Here is a 19,244-nt window from a genome sequence, read left to right as displayed (position 1 = left end):
GTTGAATTTTAAATTTGGTCTTTTAAATGTCCAAGTTTAAAATTTCTAATAGCATGTATAAAATTGTCTATGTTGTTTTTCAAATGCAGATATGATATCTGTGACTCTAAACTTGAGTTTCATTTTGATTTGATTTTCCAAACCTGTGTCCCATTTTCAGGAATTAGGGTGTTATCAGACAGTTTATCTAGTAATTTCGCATAAGCGCCTCACCTCTTGGTATGCTTTACTGGTTACTCAGAGGAATTGAAACCAATGTGTGAGAAACCTGACAATCAGGATTTGGATTTGAGAAAATCTCTGTATGTGGATCAAGAGAGTTTTGACCAGGACCCTGATGAACATGGGAACAAGGAAATACATTTCTAATGAAAAACAACACCAATGGGCAGGTTTTAGCTGGAAGGGAAGAGAAGAAGCATAAATGCTCTCTCTGTGTCATAATATGATTATATGTTTTTTCTTCTTTGGCCTGTTGGATTATGGTGGATTATATTAATTAATTTCCAAATGTTGAACCAGCTTTACATACCTGAAACAAATCCCACTTGGTGTATTAATTTTCTTTCTTTGAACTGTCTTTGTCTGATTTTGGTTTCATAGTAATACTAATTTTATAAAATTATTTTCTCTTCTATTTTCTAAGAGAGATTGTGTAGAATTGGTGTTAATCCTTTAAATGTTTGGTAGAATTCTTCAGTGAAATCATATGGGTCTACAGATTTCTTTTTGGGGATGTTTTAAATTAGGAATTCAGTTATCTCCATATTTGTAGGGCTTGTAAGTTGTCTATTTCATATTTGGTGAGTTGTGGTAGTTTGTAGTTTTTGAGAAACTAGTACATTTCAACTAAATTGTCAAATTTATGTGTGTAGATTTGTTAATGGTATTCACTTATTATTTTTTTGGTATCTGTTGTGTCTGTAGTGATATACACTGTTTTATTGCTGATTATTGGTAATTTATGTCTTCATTCTGTTTTTCTTTGTCAGTCTTGCCAGAGGTTTGTTAATTTTATTGATCTTTTCAAAGAACTAGCTCTATTTCATTGATTTTTCTCTATTTAAAAAAATTTCGCTGACTTTTGCTATTATTTTTTCTTTCTGCTTATTTTTAGTTTATTTTGCTCTTTTATTTATGGGATCATGAAGTGTGAGTGTGTATTATTGATTTACAACTTTTCCTCTTTTCTAACATAATAATTTAGTGCCATGTATCTGATTCAGTGCAGCTTTAGCTGTGTCACACAAATTTTGATATGTTTTTTCATTTTTATCATATAAATATTTAAAAAACTTTCCCTTGAATCTTTTTCTTTGACCTACAGATTGTCTAGAAGTGTGTTGTTTAGCTTCCAAGTGCTTAGAGATTTTCCTTTTATTTCCACTATTTATGTCTAGTTTGATTTCCATTATTGATTTCTAGTTTAATTGTGATCAGATAACATACTCTGCATGATTTCAATTCTTTTACTTTTGTTGAGATATGACCTATCTTGGAATGTTTTATGGGCACTTGAAATGAATGTGTATTCTGCTGTCTTTGGGTAGAATGTTCAGTAAATATCTCTTAGGTTCCCTTAATTGATGGTGTTGTGAGTTCTATATACCTTTGCCTTCTTTCTGTCTAATTTTTCTATCAGTTCTTCAGACAGGGATGTTGAAGCATTTAACTAAAATTGTTGATTTGGCTATTTTTTTCTTTCAATGCTGACAGATTTTGACTCACAAGTTTGTAGCTCTGGTACATACACATTTAGGATCATTGTCTCTTCTTGGTAGATTGCCCTTTTATCATTATATAATACTTCTCTTTGCCTCTGATACATTTATTTTCTCTGAAGTCCACTTTATCTGATATTAATATAACCACTCTTGCCTTCTTTTTCCCCCCCCTATTTTATGATTAGATTTTATTTTATGGCTTACAATATTTTATTTCCAGTTAAAGTAGAAAAATGTGAATGTGTTTTTATGGGATATTTAAATGTTGTGGTATTGGTTTTTTTTCCCACTCTTGCCTTCTTTTGATTAATGTTTGTGTGATATGTATTTTTCATCTTTTTCCTTTCAACCTACCTATACTCAAAGTGAGTTTCTTATAGACAAGATATATTTGAGTCATGTTTTTAAATCTACTCTGTCCATTTATGTCTTTTTTACACAGCTTTATTGAGATTGTATTCACTTACTATTCACCCATTTAAAGTGTAAAATTCAATTTTGTTGTATATTCACAGATATGTGCAACCATCACCACAATCAATTTTAAAGTACTTTTATCACCTCAGAAAGAAAGTGACACCTCTCTAAACCTTCATCATTACCACCACCACCTTGGCCTTATGCAACCATTCTTCTACTTTTTGTCTGCATAGATTTACCTATTCTGGACATTTTAAATGAATGGGATCACATGATATGTGGTCTTTTATGACTAAATTCTTTCACTTAGCTTAATGTTCTCAAGGTTCACCTATGTTGTAGCTTAAAGCAATAATTCATTCCTTTATATGGCATTGTGTGGGTATAATACATTATCCATTCATCAGTTTTCATTAAGTGAATAAGTCTAATGTAACATTTAAATTTTTTAAATGACTTTTTCTTTTTACTATGTTCTTTCAGTTATTTCTTTAGTGGTTACTCTAGGATTTACCATTTACATATTAACTTACAAGAACCAGCTTCAGAATTTTAGTAAGTTAATTCCAGTGAGATATAGAAAAGTTGCTACTTTTAATCTGTATTACCTCATCATTTGTCATATTATTATCATATATATGGTATCTATAAATGTTAAAAATTAGTAATACATTGTTAGAAAAATGATTTTATATATTTTATGTCTTTAAATGAAGCTGAAAAAGGAAGATGAGCTAGTATATGTTTTACCTTTTGATATATTAACTTTTTGATTTATTATTTCTAGTTTTCTTTATCTATTTCTGTGATTAAATTACCATCTGGAGGTTTTTTCCTTAGCTCAGGAAAAAAACTTTGCTTCCACCCATCTTTTTGTGCTATTATTACACAAATATATTATATAAAGATATTATAGAGAGAAGCAAGATGGCGGAGTAGAAGGGTGCTCACCCTCTCCCACAAATACACCAAAACTCACATCTACGGACCCACTCAGCCAACCAGAGCACCTGCAGAACTCTGACAGAACATTGCCCTCTTTGAAAGACAAAGATGCCAAAAATCTGGTAGGAGAAAAGGAAAAAAGAAAGAAGAAAAAGCAAAACAGTGCGGGACCAGTCCTGTGGAGAGGGAGTGGCAAAGGAGGAATAGCGCTTGTTCACTGGGTCTCCCCTCTCCAATGGAGAGGCCAGAGGGACGGGGGGGGGGGGGGAAGCCTCCGAGGCTTGGATCTGCCCCGAGCACCCCTTGACCAACAGAACTAAGTCAAACAGGTACAAAAGGTCCCTGTGACACCCAGCCCGAGACGCGAGCTGGCAGCTGGGGGCTGGGACAGGCTGCCCAAGCCGGGTGGAGGACTGGGGCGGCTGCACTGATGCAGCCGCGGGGGACTGCAGGGTGCTGCGTGCTGTGGCTGGGAGGCGATACGGAGCAGAACAACCTGCGAAAAAAAGCAAAGCAACACGGCTGGTGTGCCTTGCGGGGAGGGGCGCCGTAGCCTTTGTCTCCTCAGATCCATGATGCTATTACTGGCACTTCTCATGAGAAGAGAGGCGGGCATAGGCACAGCGGCCATGTCCTCCTGTGTGCAGCGCCCGGGTGGGGGGCAGGGCTGAGGCCTTAATCCGCACCCCGGGGCTACCTCCTGGGCAGGACTGTGACTTGTTTATAGCCTGAGGCAGATAGGATCTTTCTGCCCTGGCACCTCAGAGAACTCACACCGCCAAGACAAACAAGGAGCTGAGTTTTGGCACAGAGCAGGGGCGGGGCTATTCCGTGGTCTTCCCCGAGCCAGCCTATGGAGCGCCGACTGGAGGTGGAGTGGGCAGGTGCACAGAGCAGCAGAGACCTGCGCCGGGAGAGGGCGGGCAGCCACCCGCCTTCCTGGTAGGAATGTAGCACCTGACCATGGTGCAGGGAGGGGGCGCAATCTGCCCACCTGCCTCGCCCGAGTGCAGCATCTGACTGCATTGGGAAGGGGAGTGACCCACCAGTGCCCACCCACTGATGTCAGAGAGATATGACCAATATGAAGAAGCAGAGGAACCACTCCCAATTAAAAGATCAAGAGAAATCCCCTTGAGAGCAAGATCAAGGAAATAGACATTAATGGCCTACTAGATCAAGATTTCAAAAAAGGAGTACTGAAGGAAGTACTGAAAGTACTGAAGTACTGAAGAAACTAAAAGAAATAGTGTTTAAAGATATAAAATATGTCAAAAATGAAATAGAAGCTATAAAGAAGAACCAAGTAAAATTAGTAAGCTCATTTGCTGAGATGAGAGCTGACCTAAAGGCTGTACAAAGCAGTCTAGATAATGCAGAGGAACGAATAAGTGACCTAGAAGACAGGACAACAGAAAGCACCCAATTGGAACAGCTGAGAGAAAAACATAAAAAGCAATGAAAACAATATAAGGGACCTATGGGATAATATAAAGCATGCCAATCTACGCATAATAGGGGTTCCAGAAGGGGAAGAAGGAACAAAGGGGATTGAAAAGGTATTTGAAGAAATAATGACTGAAAACTTCCCAAACCTAAAGAAGGTATCAGATATTCAAGTACAGGAGGCTCAGAGGGTCCCAAGCAGGAAGAACCCAAACAGACCCACACCAAGACATATCATAATCAAGACGGCCAGAGTCAAGGATAAAGAAATGATCCTAAAGGCAGCAAGAGAAAAACAAAGAGTGAGTTACAAGGGAACCCCCATAAGGCTCTCAGCTGATTTTTCTACACAAACGCTGCAGGACAGAAGGGAGTGGCAAGATATATTCAAAGTCCTGCATGAAAAAAAGATGCAGCCTAGGATACTTTATCCAGCAAGGCTACCCTTAAGAATAGAAGGACAGATAAAGAACTTCACAGACAAGCAAAAACTAAAAGAGTGTAGCAACACTAAACCCATGCTGAAAGAAATATTCACAGGTCTACTCTAAACAGAAAAGAAGCAGGATGCTACAAAAATGAGAAACTCATAACTTGAAAGGTGATAACTACCATGAATTACAAATAGAATAAACACAAAATTGTAAAAGAAGACGTCTAAATCATTAAGAGTGGGAGAGGCAAGCAAGGAAAGCCACTGTGGAAAACAGTATGGCGATTCTTCAAAAGATTAGGAACAGATTTACCATGTGACCCAGGATTCTCGCTCCTGGGCATATATCCAGAAGGAACCCTACTTCAAAATGACACCTGCACCCCAATGTTCATAGCAGCACTATTTACAATAGCCCAGACATGGAAACAGCCTAAATGTCCATCAACAGAAGACTGGATAGAGAAGATGTGGTATATTTACACAATAGAATACTATTCAGCCACAAAACCCGACAACATAACGCCATTTGTAGCAACACGGATGTTCCTGGAGAATGTCATTCTAAGTGAAGTCAGCCAGAAAGAAAAAGAAAAATATAATATGAGACCACTCATATGTAGAATCTGAAAAAAAAAAAAAAAAAAAAGAACATAAATACAAAACAGAAACAGACTCATAGACATAGAATACAAACTTGTGGTTGCCAAGGAGGCAGGGGATGGGAAGGGACAGACTGGGATTTTAAAATGTAGAATAGATAAACAAGATTATACTGTAAAGCACAGGGAAATATATACACGATATTGTGGTAGCTCACAGCAAAAAAAAAAAAAATGTGACAGTGAATATATGTATGTTCATGTATAACTGAAAAATTGTGCTCTGTACTGGAATTTGACACAATATTGTAAAATGACTATTACTCAATAAAAAATGTTTAAAAAAAGATATTACATTCTATATATCATAAGCCCCCAAGTACATTATATACATATTGTTTTATACAGTTGCTTTTTAAATCAGCTAAGAGAAGAAGACAAATATGCATTCATAATCTCTTTATAATTTCATAGTTACTTTAACCCTGGTCTTTTTCCCCCTATGGATTCAATTTACTATTCAGAGTCACTTGCTTTCTGCCTAAAAAACTTTTATCTAAGTACTCAATTTATTTTAGGTTAGATGACCTGGTTTTTTCTTTTCCCACCTTTATTCAGATATAATTAACATATAAAATTGTGTAAGTTTAAGATGTACAAAGTGATGACTTGATACATGTATGTATTGTGAAATGTTTACCACAGTAAGATTAGTTAACGCATCCTTCACCTCACATAATTATTATTATTTTTTGTTGTTATGGTGAGAATATTAAAATCTGCTCTACATATATCTCCCCTCTTCCCTGATAGGCACCAGAACATGTCCTCTGAATCAAGTCCGGTGGGTAACTGGCAGTTGTAGGATCTGATTTTAGTAATAGGAAGTAGAGACAATAAAGCAAGAGAGTCATGAGCCCTGAAAAGTCATCTCATCTGGATTCACAGTTACAGGGTGCACTTCACCCCATGACTTCTTTTCTTTGCATCGCTCTTTCTTTTTTTCTTTCCAGTTTTATTTAGATATAATTGACGTACTGTATATGTTTAAGGTGTACAGCATAATGATTTGACCTACAGACATCATGAAATGATTACCACAATAAATTTAGTGAACATATATTATCTCATATAGACACAAAATTAAAGAAATAGAAAAAATGTTTTTTTTTTCCTTGTGATGAGAACTCAGGGTTTACTCTTTTAACAATTTTCATGTATAATGTACAGCAGTGTTAATTGTATTTATCAAGTTGTATATTATATCCCTAGTGCTTACTTATAACGGGAAGTTTGTACTTTTTGACTAATTTCATCCGTCTTGCTCCCTCACCCTGCCTCTGGTGACCACAAATGTAATCTTTTTTTTAATGTTCACTCCATGACTTCTATTTACCTTTTAGCTGTCCATGAGCTGGTATGATGGGAAAGGGAGAATTCCCACAATATCTATTTTCTAGTTGTGAATGGCTGCATTTTATTTTCCTCATGAAAGCGCACCCATTTTTTTCTATTACCACATACACTGTTAATATTACAAAGAGCAATGTTATTTATTTTATCATTGGTGCCAAAGTCTAATGTTGCTAAATCAGATATAATTATCCAGCCAATTCCAATAAAGTAAGTTTAAAGAGAAGTAACAATTCCTCATAGTCCAATTTACTAATGTAAATTGCTTGAGGACTTTGTGACTAAGTTGGAAGAAACTGCCTTTTTTCTAGGGTCAAGTTCTGAAATTAGGTTTCAAGGTAGGGAAGATAACTACGTTAAATTAATATCTGGGGCTTATATGTAGTCACTACCTGGTAGTCATAGTTGACGTGAAGAGCAGAAATGGCAACTTTTCTGATCTTTTTATGTGCTTGTAAACTCTTCAAAGTGGCCATCCTAGAAATAAGTGCATGTTCTCCATCAAATTAGCATCAGTGCCTGTCTCATCTCCTCAGGAAAATAGATTCACCTTTTGCATTTTCACCCACAATTTTGGTGACCATGGTTTTTAAATTTTTTTGAGAACACTAAATTCAAAATGCTTAAAAGGGTATGTATTATTTAACTTTCAGTTTAGATTTTCTTGCATACACCATTGTATGAAACATTGCATTAGTCTCATGCTTCAAATGGAGAACATAAGTTCTAAATTCTCAGTTTCTTTATCTTTTCCTATGAATGTGAAGCATCAATCCACAGACAATAATGTTGGAACTGTCTGTTGTTTTTCTAGGACTGTCAGTGGAAGGATTTCAGTGCTCTCGCATTTACTAATGGCCAATGGGATACATTTATTTGAATACTGCCTTGGGATAGGAGTGGAATATTTAGCTAAAGATTTTTAAAGGAGAGTCAGTTTCAGAATTCTATAAGAATTCTATAATTCTTGGGTCACATTATTTCCATAACCCTAATATTATCAGCTCTGGACTCAATATACATAGAAGCACAGGTGGTATCATACAGCTAGAAAGTGGCTCCAAGGTCAAACAATCCAATATCTATATTTTTCAGATGCTTTGGAACTTGACTGATTTCAGTCAATCTACAAAGTGCAGATTAATAATTTCAACTCAAACTGTTGTTAATATATCAGTCACTATTAGATGGGATTTCATAGCAATATCATATAGTAAGGCTCAGGAAAGGCAACGTAATATCCTAGGGAAACCCAGTTCTCTTCAGATGTAAAAATTCTTGTACTTTTACTTGTTTACATAGGGAATACTTTGTAATCAAGGCCTTTATGCTCGCTGCCCTACACAAACACAGTCTGGCCCTTGCAAACTGGATTGTTTGATGTTTATCATATGCAAGTTTTATCTCTCTTTTATGGGTTCTTATAGACAGTTCCAATTTCTATGAGGTCTTTTACCCAGACATTCATGTTGTAGTTCTGTAAGCTCCCAAGGCTCAGTTTAGGGGGTGACCTGCTCCCCGAGGGCTTCCCCAACCTTCTAGTCAGAAATGAGGTCTCTATATCTTGGATCTGTAGTCTTTTGGACTTTCTGACAAGACATTATATCCAGCACTTATTGCAGCTATTTATGTATTTATTCTTATACTGCAGTACTGAACCTTCAATGACTTGAAGACAGTGATTATATTCAACACTGTTTTTCCAGTGTGTCTTAGCACAGTATTGTTATTAGATGTTTAATGAATGTGTGCTGAAGATAAATACTCTTGAAATATCAAATATTAGGCTGTTGATTGAAAATAAACTCATAAAGCAGCACAAAATGTACCTTGTAAATAAATAATTTTCTGGAGGACATTAGATCACTTCAAAACTCTGTTGGTCATAGTATGTTGCTAATTAAGCTGTACAGTAGTTTAATTTCTTGGTCATATATATCAGGACTCAAACAAACCACAATGTTTTATTATAACAACATAATTTTGTATACTTTTTCTTTCACTGGCCTTTCCTTTTTATTCTCACATTTGATCTTCATACCTGTCTCAAGAGAGAAGGTATCATTATCCCCATTTTATATAGATGAGGACAGTGACTTGGACAAAGATAGCCATTTGGGGTCACACAGTGACTGAGTAAAGGGCTCTTCATAACTGACTTAAAGCTCTTTTATTGCTATTCTCTAAACTGTTTTCCACAACCATCCTCTTTTATACTTGATCTGAGACCTCTCATTTTTCATAAAATTTTGGATGTGACATTCATATGTATAAGATATCTCACAGAGATACATTACACACACACACACACACACACACACACACACACACACACACACACGCCATTTTCCATCTTGGAGCAATTCGAATGCCTTATTGATTTCCTTCTAAAGGAAATTTATGGTTTATAAGTAGATCTCTGTTGATTTTTTTGCAAATACTCAGTTACCAGTTTAGGAATACAGTCCCTGGTTTTAAACTCTATAGAAGAAAAGGTCAATAATAAGACCTGAGGGAAAAAACCAAAACTAACCAAAGAATCAAATGAACTGTTTATGTATAAAATTGGTAAAAAGCATTCGTGGGGGATAGTAAACCATTTACCTTTTGATCCTTTTCCTAATCATCAAAAGCAGGGTAATTTATTCCATAGCAGTTACCACTTAGGAGTACTAAGATTACCCCTATGGTAGATAAGCTCTACAAGGGCTATAGTGGACCCAGCACTGTTGGAGTGGACCCAGGACTGCCGTGATCACAGACCATCAGCCTGCAGCTCTCCTTTGCACTCATGGCACTAATGATTTCCTATAACAGCTTACAATCCAGCTGGTTTGATTTGAGTTACCATGTACTCCCTCCATCTGGGGCTCTAGATGTATCTCCTTCACAAAACTAATATTTCAACCTCAGAAACAAATTTCTGGTCTTTTGTAGTATTTTGGGAGTAGCGTAGTAGAGTAGTTGCAGAAGATGATGGTGGCTCCCTGCTTAGATTCCATTTACTATTTGATCACTATAAATAATGCAGATATAGGCATTATTTTCCCTATTTTTATAACTTTGAGAGGACTGAGGTTTAGAGAGGTTAAATATTTTTCATTGATTGTATTAATTATATTTTTAATTTTTTGTATTTTAGAAGGCTTTGATATCTTGGGACCTTGTGGACCCAGGGAGGGACCCCCCTGGCCAGTTAGTTAATTTCTAGAGATAGCAAACAGCTTGCTTCACTACTTCTTTGACATGCAAGCCAGCTAATCTTGAGTCTATATCTCCTAGCCACCTCCTTTAATTAGATGCCAACTGCTTGGGACACTATGTTCTTGCCCTAAATCACCCCAGGTCCAGTAATGAGATAACTGGGAACCACCCCTGTGGCCTAGAACCCATTGAAACTCACTTAGCTTGCTTACCCCTTTTCCTGTTCCTTTTCATGAAAACCACAATTAAGGCTCTGGCCTGAGCTTTTCCCTAGCATTCTGCCTCCTGAATGAACTTGGTGCTTCCCCATATGACCTGCTTGGTACAGTGTGGCACGCCCCCTCCTTCTGGGGAACTGTGAGTAATAAACTCTTTTTCAAGGTAGTTGTCTTTGTGTCTGTCATCTTACCATATCTTACTAAATCAAATCCTGGGTACATTTGAAAACATTGATGCACATCTAGAAAGTGGCAAAAACTGAACCTAGAATCCAGACCTTTATATTCTTAGCAGGGTTCTGTTTCTGCAAAATTATGTTTTTTATAAATATCATGTAAAATTGCATTTATGGCTATTTTGAAACTTTAAGTTATAGTGAAAAAAAGTTGAGTTCTTTTTAGGAAAGATAGCTCTTTATCAGAGCTTTGGCTACAAATATTTTGTTGTCTAATAGGACAATTTGTACTAAAATATTTGAGTATTATGTAATTGTTATGCAAGATTTTGAGTAACTTAGAAACTTGTCAGCATGGAATTGAATGAAAGGAAAAACCTATTATAGATTTTCCCATCCAGGTTGAGAATCTTATTAGGGGTGATTTCCCTCAGTGTGTTGCATATAGAGAGGGAGGAAGGAGACATGGCAGATACATGAGGAGTATTAGAAAATGTGAATAAATTTTTTAAAATGAAGCCGAAGACTAGCATTGAGAAGAAATATTAGTATTGATTAGTCATTTCAAGCACTAGCCTAATCACTTTTGAAATAATTTGACTTTTAGATTGGGTTTTTATTCAGTTTGGAAAATTCAGACATCTAGAATTTCTGGAAAAAGAAACTTTCATAATGGGAGGTTGGTTAACGGTAAATTTTTCCCTAGTATTTGACCTGGAGGTACAAATCTAGTTTTATTCATATGTAATCAACTAACGCAAAACCACACCAATGAATAAATGAAAAGCCCCCAGAGATCTTAAAACAGCAAAAACAAAACAAAACAAAACAAAACCAAACAAAACCCAAAAAACAAAAAAAACAACCCTCCAGTTATCTTTTGCAATATATGTGCTTTCCTCTTCATTTTTTGTTTGGGCCATTAAGCTACTGTTATCATTGCTGTTTCTGCTACAATTAAACATTAATTTTGTGCCTGCTGTGTTTCAGCTTGTTTGTCAAGTGCTTTATCTGCATTTTCTCACTTAGTTCTCCTGACACTAGGTAAGAAAGAAACTATTATTTACCCTACTTTTTAGATGATGGGACTGGCAAGAAATTTAAATAACTTGCTAAGGTCCCATGTCTAGTAAGTGATCTAAAATCAAAACCCATGTTTTTAAGCTCTATGCCATAGTTCCCTCAAATTAATCTTATCTAAGCATTCTGGCAAAAATCAGAGGACAAAATAATCTCAACTGTGTTAAGGTAGCCATTAGCCATATATGACTATTTAAATTTAAATGAATTAAAATTAAATATAATTTAAAAGTCAGTCTTCCAGTTGCACTAGCCATACTTCAAGTGTTCAAAAGCTACATATGGCTTGTGGCTACTAGATTGGACGATAAGCTGTACAACATTTTCGTCAATGCAGAAAATTCTCTTGGACAGTGCTGGTCTGAAAGCATCCTGGATGCTGGTGTGAGGTGTGGTGAGAGAGGGATTTGGAGGTGTTGCTTGGGGATGAGAGATTCAAATAGCACAACACATTAGAATTGTCTGTTTTGTTCTTGAATAGCAAATTAGGGTGACAGTTAAGATAAGAACTGGGGGTCAATACAGTGAGATTTTCTTCTAGTCTTATCCTTTGTTGGGGAGTGGCCCAGAGACGTAAGATAACTCCCTGATTATGGAATATCTGAGTGCCAATGAGTACACTGAAATGTGACTATTCTATATCTTATTAATAATGTCAAGATATTAGTCTGTTTTTGCTGCCACAGGTAATAAATACCTGTGGGGAAAGTAAAGGTAAGCTTTTCTATTTTAACACATTGTCTTCTATTTCCTTTCCTAGAGGAATATTTTTCCTACCTCTTCACCCCTCTATTTCTTGCCAAGGAGAATGCAAGGTGTCCAGATTTCTGGAAAAGGCTATGTGAAGTCAAAGACCTACTTCCCATAATGTCACCTTTTATGGTTCTCCCAGAGGAAATTGGCATTGGGTCAAAGGAGTTATAAATTTAACAGTGCTACTCCAGTAATCATGCATACTCCATAGCTCAGATAGCGTGACTCCAAAGCTATAACTTCGTTTCAGAAATAGACTGATTAGCATCTCAGTAGCCCTGAATCACACCTCTTCTGACTCATAATCCTAAGACATATTTTCCAGGTAGCTATATGAGAGAGTTAATATAGAATAGAATGTATGGTACACCCTCTGTGAGATCTTAGGCAATTAATTAATGAATTAATCAACCAAAACCCAAGTTTTTTAGTCTTTAAATGAGGATATTAGTGCTTAATTCATAAAATAATGTTAAGACTAAATGGGATAAAGTATGTAAATATCTCAGGATAGTGCGAGGCTCAGAAAGACTAGTTAAAAATTATAGAAATTTGTATCTAAAAGCCCTCTGACTGCATGGCTCCCTGAATGTACATAAAGTTACGGGAAAACAACACAAAAGTATATTCTTACCTTTGCAGTGTTAAACATAGCTCCAAATCCTGTAGGCACCTCACAGCTTATGATACAGACTTTGTCCATGGGAGCAACAGCATCAGATCTCCCCAGTGCAATTTCATGCATAACGGTATATTCAGTGAATGTACTAGTACCATAAAGATGATAAAACTTTTTTCCTCTGCAGGTAAATCTGCTGGTTTCATCTAAATTAACCAATTTGGAGAAAGAATACTGTTTCACATATGTGTACAGTGACAAGGAGAGAAGTATAGGATTTTATCTCCCAGTCAATGCTTGTACCAATGAAAGCAAATTAGAAAAAGGAGGTCAAAGAAATTAGAACTAACTTTCCTTCAAGCATAAATTGCTCTTGAGGCAGCAGCAGGAGCTGCATTCTCTGGAAGAGGGAGCATTAAGACTTTATCTCCTTAGGCAGAGGCATGGAATGCAGTAAACACCATACTTATTGACAGGAAATTGTTTATAGTGGATGTTACCAATTTGTTATGATAGTTATCATTTTTGAAGTTAATTATCATTTTGCTTTAGAATGGAAACAAATAAATTTTAATGCAAATAGACCTTCAAAATGCAAAAGAAAAATTAAGGATTTGCCTCTAGTAACATTGAAATTTAAAGACAAGAGAGAGCTAAGTCTAAGAATGACACCGGTATTTGTGGTATGAGGCTTATCTGTTTTGGTTAGTGTTCTATCCCAGGAGCCTAGCAAAGTGTTGCACCTAGTATGTGCTTAATAAATCTTTTTTGAAGGAATGAATTAATACTCTTGTGTTAATACTAGAATTAACTTCTGTTTCCTCATACATAAAAGGGACATAAAATATCTATGATATATGTTTGTTGTTAGAATAATAAATGATATCGTAAAGCATCTTGTAAAGTGTTTGAAACAAGAATTGTAGCCAATGTGGAAGAATTAACTACAAATTCTGGAGGAAACTTTATTATAGATGAGACCTACTTCAGGCAATTTAAAGGATTATTATGTGCTTGTGTGTGTGTGTGAATGTGAGAATGTGTAGGAAAAAGCTCTTAATCATACATAATTTTAATCTAAGGATATTCCAATATGTTACATATATTTTGTAATTTTTAGTTTAATTTAGGATAGATATACTAGAGATAATCTCTACAGAAATGAGTGGAGAAGAATTCTTTTTCTTTGAATCCTTTCAGACAAACACAAAATTGGAAGATTCTGAATCTTAGGTTGCCTGTTTTCTGTATCTGATGTGTGAATGCATTAAAATGTTTGGCAATATGTGATAAACTCAGCTGTCTTTATGGTGGTTTTGGGGAAATGAACAAATTCTACTGGTACCATATAGAGATGTATAACACTTGCAAAACATGGTTTCTACATTCTAGGAATGAATTATAAAATAGAAGGGTATAATACTTAACTAAACAAGAAATTTCACAATATATCTTTATATGAACATATCTGACAGCCCAATGTGGCAATTTCTGAAGATAAGGCATGAGAAGGAAGAGAAAGATTTGAGGCCTAAGTCTACAGATAATTCTGATAAGGTTTGTGAGGAAAAATTACAATAACCTGTGTTATTTCAGAGCAATAGTGCAAAATGCCCAGGATAGTCAAGGAAATTTTTTAAAAGAACAAATTATAGGACTTGTTCTGTAAGGTATCAAGACTTACTATAAATATACAATAATGAGACTATTTAGTTTTGGTGCAAGGATAGAAAAATATACCAATAGATCAATGAATGATGCAGAATAAAAATCAAAAAGAGATCCAGACGTAGTCACCTGACTTATGACAAAGGTGGTACTATAGAACAGTGGGGAAAGCAGACTTTTCAAATGATGCCAGGTCAATTTGATATGTAAGTAGAAAGAAAATGAAACTTGGACTTCTTAGCAACAAACACAAAACAGTCACTCCCAGGTGATTTAAATTTGTAAATCTCAACATGAAATGAAAACCAGTCAAGATTCTCGACAAAAACAAGGAAATTATCTTCAAGACCTTGAATGATTTCTTAATTGGGACATGAAAAATACAGACCATTAGAGAAAAGATTTATGAATTGAACTGCATTAAAATTAGGAAATTCCTTTCGCAAATATAAACCATTAAGAGAGTGAAAATTCAAGTCACAGATTGGAAGAAGCTATTACAACACTTACAATTAGCTGAGGGGTCATATTCAGAATTGTACACATTAAAAAACTACAAATCAAGGGGCAGGATTTAGCTCAGTGGCAGAGTGCTTGCTTAGCACGTGTGAAGTGTTAGGTTTAATCCCCAGTACCTCCAATAAAAATAAATAAATAAACTGAATTACCTACCCCCTAAATTAAAAAAAAAACAAAAACCATTAACCCCCCCCCCCACAAATCAATAAGAAAAATAAAGAAAACCCATTAAAAAACAGGCAAGAGACTTTATCATCTACTCACAGCAAAGAATATCCAAATGGCCAAATAGCATATGAAAGGTGCTCAAACTTCATTAGTCATCAGGCAAACGTAAACTTAAATCATAATGAGATGTCACCATATGCCCACTGGAAGAACAAAAATAAAATGACTGATAATGCCAAATGGATGATGTGAAGAAACTAAAATACTCTTGCACTTCTGGCAGGTATATTATTTTATACATAATTAATTATGTGTCACTTCTCCTTAGAATGTTGGGCTCTAGATCTTGGTAGCAAATAGGATAATACATGCCATGAAAAGGATGACAAAGGTGAGGAGAAACATGCTATGTTGTTTTTCTCTCTCACTGTTGTGAAATGGTCACAAGATGACAGTGCCAACCGAGGAAAGAAACTGTTCCTCTTTTTAAACATTTTAATTTGTGGAGAGCACTATTACCACTTTGTTAGTTAGCTTAGGCTATACCTAGTCTGTTAAAAATTTTTTGAATTTTATCAGTCTATTTAATAAAGAAAGAGATATTGCCCTATATGTCTAACATGAATAAAGTGAAAAGAAAAGAAAATTCCATATATGCTGCTACTGAGCAATTTTAAAAAATTGAAACATACTTGATTTATAATATTGTGTTAGTTTCAGGTGTATAGCATAGTGATTCAGTTATATATACTTTTCTGATTATATTCCATTATAGGTTATTACAAGGTATTGAATATAATTCCCTGTACTATACAGTAAATAATTGTTGCTTATCTATTTTATGTATAGTAGTTTGTATCTGTTAATTCCACACTCCTAATTTTTCCTTCCCCTATTCCCTCTCTCCTTTAGTTTTTTTTTTAATTGAAGTATAGTTGATTTACAATGTTGTGTTAGTTTCTGGTGTACAACATAGTGATTCAGTCATACATATATATATATACATATTTTTTCATATTCTTTTTCATTATAGGTTATTACAAGGTATTGAACATAGTTCCCTGTGCTATACTGTAGGACATTGTTATTTATCTCTTTTATATATAGTAGTTTGTATCTGCTAATTCATCCCTCCTCTCCTTTCCCCTTTAGTAACCATAAATTTGTTTTTTCTATGTCTGTGTGTCTGTTTTGTAAATAAGTTAATATGTGTCATTTTTTTACATGCCACATATAAATGATATCACGTGATATTTGTATTTCTCTGTCTGACTTAATTCACTTAGTATGAAAATCTCTAGGTCCATCCACGTTGCTGCAAATGATATTATTTTATCTTTTTTTATGACTGAGTATTCCACTGTGTACATCAACATCTTTATCTAGCCATCTGTTGATGGACATTTAGATTGCTTCCATGTCTTGGCTATTGTAATTTTATTCTTCAACTCTGCGTAAATTCTTTATATTTTCCAACTCTTTCCTAAAAACTTCACTCTGTACCTCTATACACCTCTTGAGTTCTCTGAACATCTTTGCCATCATTATTCTAAACTCTTTAGCAGATAGATTGCCTGTCTCCTCCTCACTTATTTCTTCTTCTGGGATTTTATCTTGTGGCTTGGCCTGGGAGATATTCCTCTGCCACCTCATGTTGTCTATCTTTCTATATATATTTTTAGGTAGGTTAGTTACATTTCTCAATCTTGAAGAGGTGACCCTTGGTGGGAGAATGTCCTATGTGTCCCAGCAGTACACTCCTCTTTTGTCACCCAGGGCCAGGGTCCAGCCAGTGCCAGGGCAGAGTCTGGGTGTTTGTGTATTCCTTCCACAGTCTTTGGGATTGTTATTTTCTTATTTCTGCCCCCTGGTGGATAAGGCTGAACTAGAGGCTAATGCAGGTTTCCTGGCAAGAGGAATGAAACACCTACAAAAGGTTGAACTTAGGCAATTATGAAATTATACCATTGTTAGATTTTTGTTTTCTTGATTTGTGCTTTAGTTTCAAAATAAGAATAAATGTTAGTTTTAAAGACATGAACATTGCATAAAAAAACCAATTCATAATAATACATTATGAAGGTAAGAATTAGCTGAAACTTTACAATGCTAGCATAGACACTATTGACTTTCAGTGAACATCCTTTCAGAACACTTTTTCTTTTGTATTCTGTTCTATTCTATTCTATTTTATTCCATTTCATTCCATTCCATCTCATTCCATTTCATTTCATTCCATTTTATTCCAGTTATCTATCATATCTATCTACATATGTACCTATAAAAAACATATATAGTCTTCCATAAATGAGATTATACTTAAATCAGTGTTCCTCAAAATATGGCTTGTCAAGAACACCCATGGTTACTGGGATCTGCCTCCCAGCTAATGAATAGAGTCCCCCTGTCTTGGGTTTTAGACAGTCCACTTTCAACTTTCCATTTTATCATTTTCTATTTTTTATTAAGTAATATAAGTGCATAACAAAAGTTAAAATAGAACAGAAGGACTTATAATGAGAAAGCAATTTATCACTCCCAACTTCACTAAACATAGGTATGCACACTTAAAATTTCCTGTCTTTAGATCTTTTGGTAGTTACTCTGTAGAATGAAATAATATGCCTGTACCTTATTTATCAATTTTAAACAAAATATATTAATATATTGTGAAAGGTACAGCCAGCTCTGTTTTTTCCTCTTCCTTAGGGTTTCTCATTATTATTTTTAGTTCTTCTGTTGGTTACATTTACAATTTTAAATTGAAATGAGAGGTGTCAGATGATTAGTATTTAATTCTTTCATTTTTAAATTTATATCCCAAGATAGGAAAGTCATTTTTCAAGAAAAAACAATAATATGAATGAAAGATGAAAAGAAATGATAGGAAATAAGAAGAGGCTGGGAAAGTAGTAGGTAGACCAGATTCAAGAAGAAGAGACCAAAGGTTCAGGTGTGGTTTCTGCTTTTGCCATTTGCTAGTTCTGAGCACTTAGTGTGATCTTGTCTTCAGACATACAAGCATAAAATCCTACCTACCAGGGTAGTACAATTTAGATTTATTACTTCTGTCACACTACATTTGAAAATTACTGTTTTATGCCAATTTCTAACAAGTAGATGAGATAATGGAATAATCTCTCTTGGCTCCTCAGAGAAGTGTTTTATATTTTATAACATATATTGTGGCTTATATATTTTATAACAGTTTTTATAAAAATGCACCAACTCGAACACTTTCTTCATTTTTCCAAAACTATTTCTTTTGAGAACTGTGGTGACTTGAATTTTCTTTGATGCTGAAGCATTTAATTATTCAGGTTTCCTCGCCTCTCACTTTACTTTGTGTTTTGATCAGTCCAGATGGGAGGTGAGATGGACCTTCAGGTTAAATTAAGTCTTTGTTCACTCTACTTGAGAAACAAAATAATAATGTCTCTCTATTTCAAAAATTTTATTCCTTTCTATAGTCATCAAACTTTAAAAATTGTGTCTATTAATATATGCCATACCTTGGGATAGTCACTAGGGAATAAAAAGGTTAATAAGAGAATCATGGCAGCTGCTCATCACAGACCTCTTTCCAGTTTTTATTTGAATGTGAGCCAATGTATGTAAGACTTTCTACAAAATACCCAAGCTATGTGAATCCTATAAACCTGTGACTCAGGATCTGTCTGTCTCAGAGTTTCCTCATCTGTGTAAGTAGTAGGTTGCACTAGATGATCTATGAGGAGTCATATCTTAATTTTACTATGTATATTAATGAATCTAGGGCAAATGTAGGCACTCAATGATTAAATCACCCAATACGTTTTGTTTGTTTGTTTGTTTCTTATTAAACAGAACTATAGCT

The 19,244-nt window shown here is 35.1% G+C and overlaps 1 long non-coding RNA gene across 1 annotated transcript in view; it reads left to right on the top strand.

The window, feature by feature from the left end:
- Positions 1-19,244, top strand: part of LOC135321116 (uncharacterized) — a 162,573-nt gene that overhangs the window by 79,672 nt on the left and 63,657 nt on the right. The window lies entirely within an intron of this gene.

The sequence above is a fragment of the Camelus dromedarius genome, chromosome 1 (genome assembly GCF_036321535.1).
Source record: "Camelus dromedarius isolate mCamDro1 chromosome 1, mCamDro1.pat, whole genome shotgun sequence".
NCBI lineage: Eukaryota > Metazoa > Chordata > Mammalia > Artiodactyla > Camelidae > Camelus > Camelus dromedarius.
The sequence above is the reverse complement of the archived record's forward strand: the minus strand, read 5'-3'. Positions and strand labels throughout refer to the sequence as shown.